The following is a 14,758-nucleotide window of genomic DNA, read 5'->3' on the forward strand; positions in this document are numbered from 1 at the left end:
GGGGTAGTTCCTCCAACTGACATCAGCGTCTTGGTTTGAATAGAATCCCTTTGCTTGTCTTCCCTGATGGTTTGCCTAGGCCAGTGTGTGGTTGAAAGTGGGATTTGGGATCTAAAACTAAGTATTAGCGTGTGCCTCTCCATGGGTAGTGGAGATGTTTAAACTACAACCCACAACTTGGGAATTACTGTGACCCCTGAAAAATGCGTGTGCTATGTTTCCCCACGTCCAGCACACACAGGAAGAAGTGTTCTGGGGTTCTGAGTGTGGGGAGTTTCCACCAACAGACAGCAGCACCTGGGTTGTAATAGAATCCCTTCGCTTGACTTCCCTAAGTGTTTTCCTAGGCCTAGCAGTAAGCGATGGTGGGGGATGGGCTCTAAAGCCAAGTATTAGCGAGTGCATCTCTGTGGGTAGAGGAGGGTTTTAAACTACTTCCCCAACCTTGGAACACCTGTGCCCCATAAAGATGCGTGGAATCTGTTTCCCCACCTCCAGCACACACACGGAGACGTGCTCAGGTATCCTGATTGTGGGGAGGCTCCTCCAAATGACAGCAGCGCCTGGGTTCTAAAAGAATCCCTTAGCTTGTCTTCCCTGAAGGCATGCCTAGGCTGGAGAGTGGGGGAAAGTGGGGGTTGGGCTCTAAACCAAGTATAAGCGAGAGCCTATCCATGGGATGTGGGTTTTTAACCTACAACCCACAACCATGGAATAAATGTGCCCCCTGACAGATGCTTTGACTGTTTCCCTACATCCAGCACACACTCGAAGATGTGTTCTGGTATTCTGAGTGTGGGGAAGTTCCTCAAACTGACAGCAGCACCTGAATTCTATTAGTATCCCTTAGCTTCTGTTCCCTGAGTGTTCTTTTAGGCCAGGCCATGAGGGAAAGCTGGGGGTTGGGCTTGGAAGCCACGTAGCAGTGAGTGCCCCCTGATCCATTGAGGAAGTACTTAGAGGACTTCTCCCTAAAGGGAACACCTTTTCCTGCATTCATCTGGGTGCAGTGGGGCTGCACATCTCTCCCACACCTAAGAATGTGTTCTGGAATTCTGAGTGCAGGGAAGTTCCTCCAACTGACAGCAGCGCCTGGGTTCTAATTGAATCCCTTTGCTTGTCTTCCCTGATGGAAAGCCTAGGCGGGAGTGCGGGGGAAAGTGTGGTTTGGGCTCCAAAACCAAGTATTTGCGATGACCTCTCTATGGTTTGTGGAGGTGTTTAAACTACATCCCTAACCTGGGAACACCTGTGCCCCCATAAAGATCCGTGGAGTCTGTTTCCACACCTCCAGCACACACACGAACACTTGCACAGTTATCCTGAGAGTGGGCAGCCTCCTCCAACTGAGAGCAGGGCCTTGGTTCTTATAAAATCGCTTAACTTGTCTACCCTGTTTGGTTGCCTGATACGGAGTGCTGGGGAAAGGGTGGGTTGGGCTCTAAATCCAAGTATTAGCGAGTGCTTCTCCATGGGATTTGGAGGTTATTAACCAAAAGCCCACAACATGGGAATACCTGTGCTCCTTGAAAAAAGCGTGGACTCTGTATCCCCACCACCAGAACACACATGAAGAAGTTTTCTGCTATCCTGAGTGTGGGCTGGCAATTTCAGGTGACAGAAGCGGCTGGGTTCTAATAGAATCCCTTAGCTTGTAATCCCTGAGTGTTTCCCTAGGACTGACTCTGAGAGAAACCTGGGGGTTGGGCTTTGAGGCCAAATAGTAGCGAGTGTCCCCGATGGACTGAGGAAGTATTTAGATGAATTCTCCATAAAGGGAAACACCTGAGCACCCATTCATCTGCGTGGAGTGGGGCTTCAAATCTCCCCACCACACAAGGTTGGGTTCCAGTATCCTGAGGGTGGGGTAGTTCCTCCAACTGACATCAGCGTCTTGGTTTGAATAGAATCCCTTTGCTTGTCTTCCCTGATGGTTTGCCTAGGCCAGTGTGTGGTTGAAAGTGGGATTTGGGATCTAAAACTAAGTATTAGCGTGTGCCTCTCCATGGGCAGTTGAGGTGTTTAAACTACAACCCACAACTTGGGAATTACTGTGACCCCTGAAAAATGCGTGTGCTATGTTTCCCCACGTCCAGCACACACAGGAAGAAGTGTTCTGGGGTTCTGAGTGTGGGGAGTTTCCACCAACAGACAGCAGCACCTGGGTTGTAATAGAATCCCTTCGCTTGACTTCCCTAAGTGTTTTCCTAGGCCTAGCAGTAAGCGATGGTGGGGGATGGGCTCTAAAGCCAAGTATTAGCGAGTGCATCTCTGTGGGTAGAGGAGGGTTTTAAACTACTTCCCCAACCTTGGAACACCTGTGCCCCATAAAGATGCGTGGAATCTGTTTCCCCACCTCCAGCACACACACGGAGACGTGCTCAGGTATCCTGATTTTGGGGAGGCTCCTCCAAATGACAGCAGCGCCTGGGTTCTAAAAGAATCCCTTAGCTTGTCTTCCCTGAAGGCATGCCTAGGCTGGAGAGTGGGGGAAAGTGGGGGTTGGGCTCTAAACCAAGTATAAGCGAGAGCCTATCCATGGGATGTGGGTTTTTAACCTACAACCCACAACCATGGAATAAATGTGCCCCCTGACAGATGCTTTGACTGTTTCCCTACATCCAGCACACACTCGAAGATGTGTTCTGGTATTCTGAGTGTGGGGAAGTTCCTCAAACTGACAGCAGCACCTGAATTCTATAAGTATCCCTTAGCTTCTGTTCCCTGAGTGTTCTTTTAGGCCAGGCCATGAGGGAAAGCTGGGGGTTGGGCTTGGAAGCCACGTAGCAGTGAGTGCCCCCTGATCCATTGAGGAAGTACTTAGAGGACTTCTCCCTAAAGGGAACACCTTTTCCTGCATTCATCTGGGTGCAGTGGGGCTGCACATCTCTCCCACACCTAAGAATGTGTTCTGGAATTCTGAGTGCAGGGAAGTTCCTCCAACTGACAGCAGCGCCTGGGTTCTAATTGAATCCCTTTGCTTGTCTTCCCTGATGGAAAGCCTAGGCGGGAGTGCGGGGGAAAGTGTGGTTTGGGCTCCAAAACCAAGTATTTGCGATGACCTCTCTATGGTTTGTGGAGGTGTTTAAACTACATCCCTAACCTGGGAACACCTGTGCCCCCATAAAGATCCGTGGAGTCTGTTTCCACACCTCCAGCACACACACGAACACTTGCACAGTTATCCTGAGAGTGGGCAGCCTCCTCCAACTGAGAGCAGGGCCTTGGTTCTTATAAAATCGCTTAACTTGTCTACCCTGTTTGGTTGCCTGATACGGAGTGCTGGGGAAAGGGTGGGTTGGGCTCTAAATCCAAGTATTAGCGAGTGCTTCTCCATGGGATTTGGAGGTTATTAACCAAAAGCCCACAACATGGGAATACCTGTGCTCCTTGAAAAAAGCGTGGACTCTGTATCCCCACCACCAGAACACACATGAAGAAGTTTTCTGCTATCCTGAGTGTGGGCTGGCAATTTCAGGTGACAGAAGCGGCTGGGTTCTAATAGAATCCCTTAGCTTGTAATCCCTGAGTGTTTCCCTAGGACTGACTCTGAGAGAAACCTGGGGGTTGGGCTTTGAGGCCAAATAGTAGCGAGTGTCCCCGATGGACTGAGGAAGTATTTAGATGAATTCTCCATAAAGGGAAACACCTGAGCACCCATTCATCTGCGTGGAGTGGGGCTTCAAATCTCCCCACCACACAAGGTTGGGTTCCAGTATCCTGAGGGTGGGGTAGTTCCTCCAACTGACATCAGCGTCTTGGTTTGAATAGAATCCCTTTGCTTGTCTTCCCTGATGGTTTGCCTAGGCCAGTGTGTGGTTGAAAGTGGGATTTGGGATCTAAAACTAAGTATTAGCGTGTGCCTCTCCATGGGCAGTTGAGGTGTTTAAACTACAACCCACAACTTGGGAATTACTGTGACCCCTGAAAAATGCGTGTGCTATGTTTCCCCACGTCCAGCACACACAGGAAGAAGTGTTCTGGGGTTCTGAGTGTGGGGAGTTTCCACCAACAGACAGCAGCACCTGGGTTGTAATAGAATCCCTTCGCTTGACTTCCCTAAGTGTTTTCCTAGGCCTAGCAGTAAGCGATGGTGGGGGATGGGCTCTAAAGCCAAGTATTAGCGAGTGCATCTCTGTGGGTAGAGGAGGGTTTTAAACTACTTCCCCAACCTTGGAACACCTGTGCCCCATAAAGATGCGTGGAATCTGTTTCCCCACCTCCAGCACACACACGGAGACGTGCTCAGGTATCCTGATTTTGGGGAGGCTCCTCCAAATGACAGCAGCGCCTGGGTTCTAAAAGAATCCCTTAGCTTGTCTTCCCTGAAGGCATGCCTAGGCTGGAGAGTGGGGGAAAGTGGGGGTTGGGCTCTAAACCAAGTATAAGCGAGAGCCTATCCATGGGATGTGGGTTTTTAACCTACAACCCACAACCATGGAATAAATGTGCCCCCTGACAGATGCTTTGACTGTTTCCCTACATCCAGCACACACTCGAAGATGTGTTCTGGTATTCTGAGTGTGGGGAAGTTCCTCAAACTGACAGCAGCACCTGAATTCTATAAGTATCCCTTAGCTTCTGTTCCCTGAGTGTTCTTTTAGGCCAGGCCATGAGGGAAAGCTGGGGGTTGGGCTTGGAAGCCACGTAGCAGTGAGTGCCCCCTGATCCATTGAGGAAGTACTTAGAGGACTTCTCCCTAAAGGGAACACCTTTTCCTGCATTCATCTGGGTGCAGTGGGGCTGCACATCTCTCCCACACCTAAGAATGTGTTCTGGAATTCTGAGTGCAGGGAAGTTCCTCCAACTGACAGCAGCGCCTGGGTTCTAATTGAATCCCTTTGCTTGTCTTCCCTGATGGAAAGCCTAGGCGGGAGTGCGGGGGAAAGTGTGGTTTGGGCTCCAAAACCAAGTATTTGCGATGACCTCTCTATGGTTTGTGGAGGTGTTTAAACTACATCCCTAACCTGGGAACACCTGTGCCCCCATAAAGATCCGTGGAGTGTGTTTCCACACCTCCAGCACACACACGAACACTTGCACAGTTATCCTGAGAGTGGGCAGCCTCCTCCAACTGAGAGCAGGGCCTTGGTTCTTATAAAATCGCTTAACTTGTCTACCCTGTTTGGTTTCCTGATACGGAGTGCTGGGGAAAGGGTGGGTTGGGCTCTAAATCCAAGTATTAGCGAGTGCTTCTCCATGGGATTTGGAGGTTATTAACCAAAAGCCCACAACATGGGAATACCTGTGCTCCTTGAAAAAAGCGTGGACTCTGTATCCCCACCACCAGAACACACATGAAGAAGTTTTCTGCTATCCTGAGTGTGGGCTGGCAATTTCAGGTGACAGAAGCGGCTGGGTTCTAATAGAATCCCTTAGCTTGTAATCCCTGAGTGTTTCCCTAGGACTGACTCTGAGAGAAACCTGGGGGTTGGGCTTTGAGGCCAAATAGAAGCGAGTGTCCCCGATGCACTGAGGAAGTATTTAGATGAATTCTCCATAAAGGGAAACACCTGAGCACCCATTCATCTGTGTGGAGTGGGGCTTCAAATCTCCCCACCACACAAGGTTGGGTTCCAGTATCCTGAGGGTGGGGTAGTTCCTCCAACTGACATCAGCGTCTTGGTTTGAATAGAATCCCTTTGCGTGTCTTCCCTGATGGTTTGCCTAGGCCAGTGTGTGGTTGAAAGTGGGATTTGGGATCTAAAACTAAGTATTAGCGTGTGCCTCTCCATGGGTAGTGGAGATGTTTAAACTACAACCCACAACTTGGGAATTACTGTGACCCCTGAAAAATGCGTGTGCTATGTTTCCCCACGTCCAGCACACACAGGAAGAAGTTTTCTGGGGTTCTGAGTGTGGGGAGGTTCCTCCAACAGACAGCAGCACCTGGGTTGTAATAGAATCCCTTAGCTTGACTTCCCTAAGTGTTTTCCTAGGCCTAGCAGTAAGCGATGGTTGGGGATGGGCTCTATAGCCAAGTATTAGCGAGTGCATCTCTGTGGGTAGTGGAGGGTTTTAAACTACTTCCCCAACCTTGGAACACCTGTGCCCCATAAAGATGCGTGGAATCTGTTTCCCCACCTCCAGCACACACACGGAGACGTGCTCAGGTATCCTGATTGTGGGGAGGCTCCTCCAAATGACAGCAGCGCCTGGGTTCTAAAAGAATCCCTTAGCTTGTCTTCCCTGATGGCATGGCTAGGCTGGAGAGTGGGGGAAAGTGGGGGTTGGGCTCTAAACCAAGTATAAGCGAGAGCCTATCCATGGGATGTGGGTTTTTAACCTACAACCCACAACCATGGAATAAATGTGCCCCCTGAAAGATGCTTTGACTGTTTCCCTACATCCAGCACACACACGATGTGTTCTGGTATTCTGAGTGTGGGGAAGTTCCTCAAACTGACAGCAGCACCTGGATTCTATTAGTATCCCTTAGCTTCTGTTCCCTGAGTGTTCTTTTAGGCCAGGCCATGAGGGAAAGCTGGGGGTAGGGCTTGGAGGCCACGTAGCAGTGAGTGCCCCTGATCCATTGAGGAAGTACTTAGAGGACTTCTCCCTAAAGGGAACACCTTTTCCTCCATTCATCTGGGTGCAGTGGGGCTGCACATCTCTCCCACACCTAAGAATGTGTTCTGGAATTCTGAGTGCAGGGAAGTTCCTCCAACTGACAGCAGCGCCTGGGTTCTAATTGAATCCCTTTGCTTGTCTTCCCTGATGGAAAGCCTAGGCGGGAGTGCGGGGGAAAGTGTGGTTTGGGCTCCAAAACCAAGTATTTGCGATGACCTCTCTATGGTTTGTGGAGGTGTTTAAACTACATCCCTAACCTGGGAACACCTGTGCCCCCATAAAGATCCGTGGAGTCTGTTTCCACACCTCCAGCACACACACGAACACTTGCACAGTTATCCTGAGAGTGGGCAGCCTCCTCCAACTGAGAGCAGGGCCTTGGTTCTTATAAAATCGCTTAACTTGTCTACCCTGTTTGGTTGCCTGATACGGAGTGCTGGGGAAAGGGTGGGTTGGGCTCTAAATCCAAGTATTAGCGAGTGCTTCTCCATGGGATTTGGAGGTTATTAACCAAAAGCCCACAACATGGGAATACCTGTGCTCCTTGAAAAAAGCGTGGACTCTGTATCCCCACCACCAGAACACACATGAAGAAGTTTTCTGCTATCCTGAGTGTGGGCTGGCAATTTCAGGTGACAGAAGCGGCTGGGTTCTAATAGAATCCCTTAGCTTGTAATCCCTGAGTGTTTCCCTAGGACTGACTCTGAGAGAAACCTGGGGGTTGGGCTTTGAGGCCAAATAGTAGCGAGTGTCCCCGATGGACTGAGGAAGTATTTAGATGAATTCTCCATAAAGGGAAACACCTGAGCACCCATTCATCTGCGTGGAGTGGGGCTTCAAATCTCCCCACCACACAAGGTTGGGTTCCAGTATCCTGAGGGTGGGGTAGTTCCTCCAACTGACATCAGCGTCTTGGTTTGAATAGAATCCCTTTGCTTGTCTTCCCTGATGGTTTGCCTAGGCCAGTGTGTGGTTGAAAGTGGGATTTGGGATCTAAAACTAAGTATTAGCGTGTGCCTCTCCATGGGTAGTGGAGATGTTTAAACTACAACCCACAACTTGGGAATTACTGTGACCCCTGAAAAATGAGTGTGCTATGTTTCCCCACGTCCAGCACACACAGGAAGAAGTGTTCTGGGGTTCTGAGTGTGGGGAGTTTCCACCAACAGACAGCAGCACCTGGGTTGTAATAGAATCCCTTAGCTTGACTTCCCTAAGTGTTTTCCTAGGCCTAGCAGTAAGCGATGGTGGGGGATGGGCTCTAAAGCCAAGTATTAGCGAGTGCATCTCTGTGGGTAGAGGAGGGTTTTAAACTACTTCCCCAACCTTGGAACACCTGTGCCCCATAAAGATGCGTGGAATCTGTTTCCCCACCTCCAGCACACACACGGAGACGTGCTCAGGTATCCTGATTGTGGGGAGGCTCCTCCAAATGACAGCAGCGCCTGGGTTCTAAAAGAATCCCTTAGCTTGTCTTCCCTGAAGGCATGCCTAGGCTGGAGAGTGGGGGAAAGTGGGGGTTGGGCTCTAAACCAAGTATAAGCGAGAGCCTATCCATGGGATGTGGGTTTTTAACTTACAACCCACAACCATGGGATAAATGTGCCCCCTGAAAGATGCTTTGACTGTTTCCCTACATCCAGCACACACACGAAGATGTGTTCTGGTATTCTGAGTGTGGGGAAGTTCCTCAAACTGACAGCAGCACCTGGATTCTATTAGTATCCCTTAGCTTCTGTTCCCTGAGTGTTCTTTTAGGCCAGGCCATGAGGGAAAGCTGGGGGTTGGGCTTGGAGGCCACGTAGCAGTGAGTGCCCCCTGATCCATTGAGGAAGTACTTAGAGGACTTCTCCCTAAATGGAACACCTTTTCCTGCATTCATCTGGGTGCAGTGGGGCTGCACATCTCTCCCACACCTAAGAATGTGTTCTGGAATTCTGAGTGCAGGGAAGTTCCTCCAACTGACAGCAGCGCCTGGGTTCTAATTGAATCCATTTGCTTGTCTTCCCTGATGGAAAGCCTAGGCGGGAGTGCGGGGGAAAGTGTGGTTTTGGCTCCAAAACCAAGTATTTGCGATGACCTCTCTATGGTTTGTGGAGGTGTTTAAACTACATCCCTAACCTGGGAACACCTGTGCCCCCATAAAGATCCGTGGAGTCTGTTTCCACACCTCCAGCACACACACGAACACTTGCACAGTTATCCTGAGAGTGGGCAGCCTCCTCCAACTGAGAGCAGGGCCTTGGTTCTTATAAAATCGCTTAACTTGTCTACCCTGTTTGGTTGCCTGATACGGAGTGCTGGGGAAAGGGTGGGTTGGGCTCTAAATCTAAGTATTAGCGAGTGCTTCTCCATGGGATTTGGAGGTTATTAACCAAAAGCCCACAACATGGGAATACCTGTGCTCCTTGAAAAAAGCGTGGACTCTGTATCCCCACCACCAGAACACACATGAAGAAGTTTTCTGCTATCCTGAGTGTGGGCTGGCAATTTCAGGTGACAGAAGCGGCTGGGTTCTAATAGAATCCCTTAGCTTGTAATCCCTGAGTGTTTCCCTAGGACTGACTCTGAGAGAAACCTGGGGGTTGGGCTTTGAGGCCAAATAGTAGCGAGTGTCCCCGATGGACTGAGGAAGTATTTAGATGAATTCTCCATAAAGGGAAACACCTGAGCACCCATTCATCTGCGTGGAGTGGGGCTTCAAATCTCCCCACCACACAAGGTTGGGTTCCAGTATCCTGAGGGTGGGGTAGTTCCTCCAACTGACATCAGCGTCTTGGTTTGAATAGAATCCCTTTGCTTGTCTTCCCTGATGGTTTGCCTAGGCCAGTGTGTGGTTGAAAGTGGGATTTGGGATCTAAAACTAAGTATTAGCGTGTGCCTCTCCATGGGTAGTGGAGATGTTTAAACTACAACCCACAACTTGGGAATTACTGTGACCCCTGAAAAATGCGTGTGCTATGTTTCCCCACGTCCAGCACACACAGGAAGAAGTGTTCTGGGGTTCTGAGTGTGGGGAGTTTCCACCAACAGACAGCAGCACCTGGGTTGTAATAGAATCCCTTCGCTTGACTTCCCTAAGTGTTTTCCTAGGCCTAGCAGTAAGCGATGGTGGGGGATGGGCTCTAAAGCCAAGTATTAGCGAGTGCATCTCTGTGGGTAGAGGAGGGTTTTAAACTACTTCCCCAACCTTGGAACACCTGTGCCCCATAAAGATGCGTGGAATCTGTTTCCCCACCTCCAGCACACACACGGAGACGTGCTCAGGTATCCTGATTGTGGGGAGGCTCCTCCAAATGACAGCAGCGCCTGGGTTCTAAAAGAATCCCTTAGCTTGTCTTCCCTGAAGGCATGCCTAGGCTGGAGAGTGGGGGAAAGTGGGGGTTGGGCTCTAAACCAAGTATAAGCGAGAGCCTATCCATGGGATGTGGGTTTTTAACCTACAACCCACAACCATGGAATAAATGTGCCCCCTGACAGATGCTTTGACTGTTTCCCTACATCCAGCACACACTCGAAGATGTGTTCTGGTATTCTGAGTGTGGGGAAGTTCCTCAAACTGACAGCAGCACCTGAATTCTATAAGTATCCCTTAGCTTCTGTTCCCTGAGTGTTCTTTTAGGCCAGGCCATGAGGGAAAGCTGGGGGTTGGGCTTGGAAGCCACGTAGCAGTGAGTGCCCCCTGATCCATTGAGGAAGTACTTAGAGGACTTCTCCCTAAAGGGAACACCTTTTCCTCCATTCATCTGGGTGCAGTGGGGCTGCACATCTCTCCCACACCTAAGAATGTGTTCTGGAATTCTGAGTGCAGGGAAGTTCCTCCAACTGACAGCAGCGCCTGGGTTCTAATTGAATCCCTTTGCTTGTCTTCCCTGATGGAAAGCCTAGGCGGGAGTGCGGGGGAAAGTGTGGTTTGGGCTCCAAAACCAAGTATTTGCGATGACCTCTCTATGGTTTGTGGAGGTGTTTAAACTACATCCCTAACCTGGGAACACCTGTGCCCCCATAAAGATCCGTGGAGTCTGTTTCCACACCTCCAGCACACACACGAACACTTGCACAGTTATCCTGAGAGTGGGCAGCCTCCTCCAACTGAGAGCAGGGCCTTGGTTCTTATAAAATCGCTTAACTTGTCTACCCTGTTTGGTTGCCTGATACGGAGTGCTGGGGAAAGGGTGGGTTGGGCTCTAAATCCAAGTATTAGCGAGTGCTTCTCCATGGGATTTGGAGGTTATTAACCAAAAGCCCACAACATGGGAATACCTGTGCTCCTTGAAAAAAGCGTGGACTCTGTATCCCCACCACCAGAACACACATGAAGAAGTTTTCTGCTATCCTGAGTGTGGGCTGGCAATTTCAGGTGACAGAAGCGGCTGGGTTCTAATAGAATCCCTTAGCTTGTAATCCCTGAGTGTTTCCCTAGGACTGACTCTGAGAGAAACCTGGGGGTTGGGCTTTGAGGCCAAATAGTAGCGAGTGTCCCCGCTGGACTGAGGAAGTATTTAGATGAATTCTCCATAAAGGGAAACACCTGAGCACCCATTCATCTGCGTGGAGTGGGGCTTCAAATCTCCCCACCACACAAGGTTGGGTTCCAGTATCCTGAGGGTGGGGTAGTTCCTCCAACTGACATCAGCGTCTTGGTTTGAATAGAATCCCTTTGCTTGTCTTCCCTGATGGTTTGCCTAGGCCAGTGTGTGGTTGAAAGTGGGATTTGGGATCTAAAACTAAGTATTAGCGTGTGCCTCTCCATGGGCAGTTGAGGTGTTTAAACTACAACCCACAACTTGGGAATTACTGTGACCCCTGAAAAATGCGTGTGCTATGTTTCCCCACGTCCAGCACACACAGGAAGAAGTGTTCTGGGGTTCTGAGTGTGGGGAGTTTCCACCAACAGACAGCAGCACCTGGGTTGTAATAGAATCCCTTCGCTTGACTTCCCTAAGTGTTTTCCTAGGCCTAGCAGTAAGCGATGGTGGGGGATGGGCTCTAAAGCCAAGTATTAGCGAGTGCATCTCTGTGGGTAGAGGAGGGTTTTAAACTACTTCCCCAACCTTGGAACACCTGTGCCCCATAAAGATGCGTGGAATCTGTTTCCCCACCTCCAGCACACACACGGAGACGTGCTCAGGTATCCTGATTTTGGGGAGGCTCCTCCAAATGACAGCAGCGCCTGGGTTCTAAAAGAATCCCTTAGCTTGTCTTCCCTGAAGGCATGCCTAGGCTGGAGAGTGGGGGAAAGTGGGGGTTGGGCTCTAAACCAAGTATAAGCGAGAGCCTATCCATGGGATGTGGGTTTTTAACCTACAACCCACAACCATGGAATAAATGTGCCCCCTGACAGATGCTTTGACTGTTTCCCTACATCCAGCACACACTCGAAGATGTGTTCTGGTATTCTGAGTGTGGGGAAGTTCCTCAAACTGACAGCAGCACCTGAATTCTATAAGTATCCCTTAGCTTCTGTTCCCTGAGTGTTCTTTTAGGCCAGGCCATGAGGGAAAGCTGGGGGTTGGGCTTGGAAGCCACGTAGCAGTGAGTGCCCCCTGATCCATTGAGGAAGTACTTAGAGGACTTCTCCCTAAAGGGAACACCTTTTCCTGCATTCATCTGGGTGCAGTGGGGCTGCACATCTCTCCCACACCTAAGAATGTGTTCTGGAATTCTGAGTGCAGGGAAGTTCCTCCAACTGACAGCAGCGCCTGGGTTCTAATTGAATCCCTTTGCTTGTCTTCCCTGATGGAAAGCCTAGGCGGGAGTGCGGGGGAAAGTGTGGTTTGGGCTCCAAAACCAAGTATTTGCGATGACCTCTCTATGGTTTGTGGAGGTGTTTAAACTACATCCCTAACCTGGGAACACCTGTGCCCCCATAAAGATCCGTGGAGTCTGTTTCCACACCTCCAGCACACACACGAACACTTGCACAGTTATCCTGAGAGTGGGCAGCCTCCTCCAACTGAGAGCAGGGCCTTGGTTCTTATAAAATCGCTTAACTTGTCTACCCTGTTTGGTTTCCTGATACGGAGTGCTGGGGAAAGGGTGGGTTGGGCTCTAAATCCAAGTATTAGCGAGTGCTTCTCCATGGGATTTGGAGGTTATTAACCAAAAGCCCACAACATGGGAATACCTGTGCTCCTTGAAAAAAGCGTGGACTCTGTATCCCCACCACCAGAACACACATGAAGAAGTTTTCTGCTATCCTGAGTGTGGGCTGGCAATTTCAGGTGACAGAAGCGGCTGGGTTCTAATAGAATCCCTTAGCTTGTAATCCCTGAGTGTTTCCCTAGGACTGACTCTGAGAGAAACCTGGGGGTTGGGCTTTGAGGCCAAATAGAAGCGAGTGTCCCCGATGCACTGAGGAAGTATTTAGATGAATTCTCCATAAAGGGAAACACCTGAGCACCCATTCATCTGTGTGGAGTGGGGCTTCAAATCTCCCCACCACACAAGGTTGGGTTCCAGTATCCTGAGGGTGGGGTAGTTCCTCCAACTGACATCAGCGTCTTGGTTTGAATAGAATCCCTTTGCGTGTCTTCCCTGATGGTTTGCCTAGGCCAGTGTGTGGTTGAAAGTGGGATTTGGGATCTAAAACTAAGTATTAGCGTGTGCCTCTCCATGGGTAGTGGAGATGTTTAAACTACAACCCACAACTTGGGAATTACTGTGACCCCTGAAAAATGCGTGTGCTATGTTTCCCCACGTCCAGCACACACAGGAAGAAGTTTTCTGGGGTTCTGAGTGTGGGGAGGTTCCTCCAACAGACAGCAGCACCTGGGTTGTAATAGAATCCCTTAGCTTGACTTCCCTAAGTGTTTTCCTAGGCCTAGCAGTAAGCGATGGTTGGGGATGGGCTCTATAGCCAAGTATTAGCGAGTGCATCTCTGTGGGTAGTGGAGGGTTTTAAACTACTTCCCCAACCTTGGAACACCTGTGCCCCATAAAGATGCGTGGAATCTGTTTCCCCACCTCCAGCACACACACGGAGACGTGCTCAGGTATCCTGATTGTGGGGAGGCTCCTCCAAATGACAGCAGCGCCTGGGTTCTAAAAGAATCCCTTAGCTTGTCTTCCCTGATGGCATGGCTAGGCTGGAGAGTGGGGGAAAGTGGGGGTTGGGCTCTAAACCAAGTATAAGCGAGAGCCTATCCATGGGATGTGGGTTTTTAACCTACAACCCACAACCATGGAATAAATGTGCCCCCTGAAAGATGCTTTGACTGTTTCCCTACATCCAGCACACACACGATGTGTTCTGGTATTCTGAGTGTGGGGAAGTTCCTCAAACTGACAGCAGCACCTGGATTCTATTAGTATCCCTTAGCTTCTGTTCCCTGAGTGTTCTTTTAGGCCAGGCCATGAGGGAAAGCTGGGGGTAGGGCTTGGAGGCCACGTAGCAGTGAGTGCCCCTGATCCATTGAGGAAGTACTTAGAGGACTTCTCCCTAAAGGGAACACCTTTTCCTCCATTCATCTGGGTGCAGTGGGGCTGCACATCTCTCCCACACCTAAGAATGTGTTCTGGAATTCTGAGTGCAGGGAAGTTCCTCCAACTGACAGCAGCGCCTGGGTTCTAATTGAATCCCTTTGCTTGTCTTCCCTGATGGAAAGCCTAGGCGGGAGTGCGGGGGAAAGTGTGGTTTGGGCTCCAAAACCAAGTATTTGCGATGACCTCTCTATGGTTTGTGGAGGTGTTTAAACTACATCCCTAACCTGGGAACACCTGTGCCCCCATAAAGATCCGTGGAGTCTGTTTCCACACCTCCAGCACACACACGAACACTTGCACAGTTATCCTGAGAGTGGGCAGCCTCCTCCAACTGAGAGCAGGGCCTTGGTTCTTATAAAATCGCTTAACTTGTCTACCCTGTTTGGTTGCCTGATACGGAGTGCTGGGGAAAGGGTGGGTTGGGCTCTAAATCCAAGTATTAGCGAGTGCTTCTCCATGGGATTTGGAGGTTATTAACCAAAAGCCCACAACATGGGAATACCTGTGCTCCTTGAAAAAAGCGTGGACTCTGTATCCCCACCACCAGAACACACATGAAGAAGTTTTCTGCTATCCTGAGTGTGGGCTGGCAATTTCAGGTGACAGAAGCGGCTGGGTTCTAATAGAATCCCTTAGCTTGTAATCCCTGAGTGTTTCCCTAGGACTGACTCTGAGAGAAACCTGGGGGTTGGGCTTTGAGGCC

This window comes from Vicugna pacos, chromosome 18, assembly GCF_048564905.1.
Source record: "Vicugna pacos chromosome 18, VicPac4, whole genome shotgun sequence".
Classification (NCBI taxonomy): Eukaryota; Metazoa; Chordata; class Mammalia; order Artiodactyla; family Camelidae; genus Vicugna; species Vicugna pacos.